General features: G+C 46.0%; 1 long non-coding RNA gene across 1 annotated transcript; it reads right to left on the reverse strand.

The window, feature by feature from the left end:
- Positions 1 to 644: 644 nt before the first annotated feature.
- On the reverse strand, positions 645 to 4,268 carry LOC113219712. The gene is made up of 2 exons (XR_003306681.1): positions 4,148 to 4,268; positions 645 to 954 (listed from the first exon to the last, which is right to left on the reverse strand). It is a non-coding gene; the product is annotated as an uncharacterized LOC113219712 (long non-coding RNA).
- Between the last annotated feature and the right edge of the window lie 288 nt (positions 4,269 to 4,556).

Consider the following 4,556-nt stretch of genomic DNA (forward strand, 5'->3'; position numbering starts at 1 on the left):
TGAGTTTCAAGAGCATTGTCCTGGAGGGATCTGGATGTGAGTGAAGACAGAGAAAAGTCAAAAAAAAAAAAAAAAAAAAAGTCAAGAGCTTGGTTTCTTGAGCTGAGGGAGGGAAGAGGACACAGGGAGGGGCTGGTGTCTTGTGGCTCCAGAGGAAGGAACCAGCCCCTCTGCCTCCCTGTCCTGGGTCCCTTTCCTGGATAGAATTCCAGGGCAGGGGTTGGGTGGGTGGGTGACAGGACGCTAGCGAAGACATGCCTATCCAGGCTGCTGAGAACCTAGGGCCAGTGAGAATCCCTGGTGGCCACGAGGGGCTGGAAATGGCAGAGATGTCATCGACAATTTAGCAGTGACCTTCACAGACTCAGAGCCAAGGTCGGATGAGAGACGGATGTTGCAGCAGATGCTGCATGGAGAGATGGTTTTGAGGACCCGGAGACCTGCCCTCGAATCTCGTCAATATACCAGGGGGTAAGGGAGGGGATCTTCATGATTGGAAGCAGAGTTTCATCTGCCCTGGGAGAAGGGGAGCTTGAAATCGAAACTATGTGGCATTGTAAAAAACCAATAAAACGTGCTTCTTGTACGCTTCTTGGGCACTGAGCTCCTGAACCGAGATCCCTGTACCTTTGGCTCACGTCATGTTTAAAGATTTTCCTGAAATTTTACTACCAGCATCCGCCAGAAAAGGTGGAAATAAACAAGGAGTCAGGGAGCGTAGGGAGTCCACACACAATTCACTTTAAATATCCTCATTCAGCACAATTCCTCTCCAGCTCCCATGGGGATTGGTGCTGGTCCGGTGGGACGCTGGGCGCTGGTACATGGAGCACACGTTTTCTGCTGCAGAGACCTCTGGAAGGGGCCCCGGTGAGCACAGGTACAGACAGGCCTGTCCCTGTGCACGCAGTGTGGCTGGACCAGCTGCTCTTGTCCTGAGCTCTGCATGCTCTTCTGTAAAAGGGAGACATTTGCCTAGGGGCAATCTAATGACTCCTGGATTCAGCCCTCAGAGAGCCTACCTAGAAATAGTCACGATTCAACATGATGAAAACACAGAGACTCCCCAGGTGGGTAGACAGCAATTCTCCCAGCCTTCCAGCTTCCACTGGGCCAGGGCTCTTTCATCTTCTGACCTGCTCTCTGGCATGCCACATCTGAAAACTCTGCCACCTTTGCATGAGACCCCTGCATTAGCCCAGGGAGACAGAACCAATAGGATGCCTGTGTAAAGAGATTCATTCTGAGGGATTGGTTCATGCGGTTGCGGAGTCTGCCTTCTGCCCACTGGAGACTCAGGAAGCCTGGCGGTGTGGTTCAGTCCAAGTCTGAAGGCCCTTGAACCGGGAGAGCTGATGGTCTCAGTCTCAGCCCAAGTAGGGGAGAAGGTTGGTGTCCCAGCTCGCGCAGCCACACTGAGAGGTTAATTCTCCATTTTGTTCTATTTTGCACTGAACCTCGAGGGACTGCATGAAGCTCACCCACATGAAGAAGGGCCACCTGCTTTCCTGAGTCCACTGATTCAGTCGCCAGTCTCAGCTGGACACACGCTCACAGACACGCCCAGAATAATGTTTAGTTCAGTGTCTGGGAAGCCCTCAGCCAGCAAACGGGACACAAAATTTAACCACCACAGCTCCCTCTGGATAAGATGAGAGAACAAGATTTCACAACATTGGGCCCCCGGACACTCAACGGACAGAAACAAGGCTGACCTGTCCTCAGGAGGCCACACCCCACAGTGTGGTCATTGGTCTCATAGCCATGGTCCACACTGTCCCTCCAGTTTAGCCGAGTCCTCACCGTCCCTTCAGTCCTGCCGCCAGGGCCCTGTCCTCCACACAGCCTTGGCCATGGTCAGCTTCTCTCCTTTGAGCCACCTGGACTCACATCTGAGGCGCATTGTCAGCCCAGACCCCTCGGCTCCCACCACACACACTTACTGATTTTGCGCTGAGAATTCTGGCATCTCAAACCCAACGTATCAAAACCTGAGCTCCTTCCAGTCTTCCCTGTCTCTGCTGGTGAAAACTCCAGGGTTCCAAGCCGAAACCATGGTCTATCCCTTGATTCTCCCGTTTCTCTTACACTCAACATCTGGTCTGTCAGCCAATCTTGCTGTATCTGCCTTGACGATGGAGCCACATTCAACATCCACTCCCCTCCCACTGCCACTGGCCTGGCCGGATCCTGGGGTCTCTCACCCACATTCAGAGGGCAGCTCCCATCAGGGCTCCCTGCTGCTTTGTGCCCTTTGGAAGTCTGTCACCAGCACAGGGATCATCTGCAAAGTCACATCATGCCTCCCACCCTCCAAAGGCTTCCCATCCCACTCATAACAAAAGCCCAAGTCCCTAATAGGATCTACAAGGCCCTCCAGGGTTTCCCTCCCTGCAATATCTCTTTCCCTGTCCCTCAACACTCACCCTCTCATCCTCTCTATTCCAGCCACACTGAGCCCTTTGTCTTCCCTGGAACATGTCAGGGACTCTCTTCCCCAGGGCTCCCACACTGACTGCCTTCTCTGCCTGGAGCACTCTTCCTCCAACAACAGCATGGATGACTCCCTCACTTTCTCAGATCTTTATTGAAAAGCAGGAACGAGGCCCCGACAGCAAACACTTGAGAGATAAAGAATACTAACCTTGCACAAACTATTTTAAAAACAGAGGTAGAAGGCACACTCCCCAGCTTATTTTATGAGATCAACATTACACTGATTAGAACCCCCCCTTCCCCAAAAGAACAGGCAAAGGCATTACCAAGAAAGAAATCTGAAGGCTAATATTTCTCATGAATGTAGAAACAAAATCCCTTAGCAAAACACGAGCAAACGATACCAGCAATATAAAAAGGAAAATAAACATGACTCTACAGGCTTTATACCAAGAATGCAATGTTGGTTTAATATGTGAAAACCAATAAATGTAACTCTTGTGCTATCAAAATCAAAAGGAGATCATGTAATTATCTTAATAGATGCAGAAAAAAATGTGAAAAACTTCAAGGCCCATTCTTGATAAAAACTTTCAGCAAAACTAGAAATCTAAGAGCACTTCCTTAATCTGATAAAGAGAATCTATGGAGAATCTACAGATAACGTAATTAATGGTGAAAAACTGAATTTATTTTCCCTAAGGTAAGGCTGTCAATTCTATTTCCCCCTCAATGTTGTACTAGAATTCACAACCAGTGTAATAAGACAAGAAAAAGAAATGCAAAGCACAGATTGGGAAGGAAGATGAAAATCTGCCTCTATTCCTAGACGACAGGTTAGTATACATAGAAAATACTTGTAACCTACAAAAAACCAATAGGTGAGTGTACCAAAGCCACAGGACACCAGCTGAGATACAAAAACCCTTTCTATTACAATACATACACAATGGACAATGGGAAATTGAATTAAGAACATAATTTCCAATACAATAAAAAATGTGAAATGTTTAGGGATAAATTTAACAAAATACCTGCAAGATTTGTATACAAAAGTATATAATATTGCTAAAAGTAATTAAACATAACCAATAGTGGTTGAAAGATTAGTTGTATTCACAGACTTGAAGACTTGACATAATGAAGAGGTCTAGTCCTCCTAAACTGATCTTATATTCAGTGAGATCTCAATGAAAACTCAGCCATACTCATTTTTTGGCAGAAGTTTCCAAATCCCGCAATTTACATGGAGAGGCAAAGGACTTAAAATAGTTAAAGCAATTTTGAAAAACACGAAATAATTGAAAAACTCACATTACCAGATTTTGAGACAATATAAAACTGAAGTCCTAAAAACAGTGTGGGATTAGTGTACAGTAGACATATAGGCCAATAGGACAGAATCGAGGCACAAAGCAGACCCACACATACATAGTCAATTGATTTTTGGCAAAGGTGCCAAAACAATAAATGAGAAAAGATGGTCTTTTCAATAAATGGTATGGGAGCAACTGGACAACCATATGAAAATGACAACAACGAAACAACCTCAACTCTTACCTTACACTACACCCAAAAGTAATTCTAGATGGAGCAAGGATCTACAAGTAGAAGTAAAGCCATCAAGCTTTATATTAGTCCATCCTCACCCGGCTATAAAGAACTACCAGAGACCAGGTAATTTATGAAGAAAGAGGTTTAATTGACTCACAGTTCTGCAGGCTGTACAGAGGCCTCAGGAAACTTACAATCATGGCAAAGGGTGAAAGCGAAGCAAGCCCATCTTCTCATGGTCAGCAGGAGAGAGAGAGCAAAAGGGGAAGTGCTACACACTTTCAAACAACCAGATCTTGGGAGAACTCACTCACAATCATGAGACCAGAAAGGGGAAATCCACCCCCATGATCCAATCATCTCCGACTAGTTCCCTCCCCCAACACTGGGGATTACAATTCAACATGAGATTTGGGTGGGAACACATGGTCAAACCATATTAAGCTTATAGGAAAAAAAAAAAAAAAAAAAAAAAACGCAGGCGAGAACATGACTTTGAAGTAGACAAAACTACTTAGATGTAAATAGTACAGCTGGGTGCAGTGGCTCACACTGGTAATCCTAAC

The sequence above is a fragment of the Piliocolobus tephrosceles genome, chromosome 8 (genome assembly GCF_002776525.5).
Source record: "Piliocolobus tephrosceles isolate RC106 chromosome 8, ASM277652v3, whole genome shotgun sequence".
In the NCBI taxonomy this organism is placed as follows: Eukaryota; Metazoa; Chordata; class Mammalia; order Primates; family Cercopithecidae; genus Piliocolobus; species Piliocolobus tephrosceles.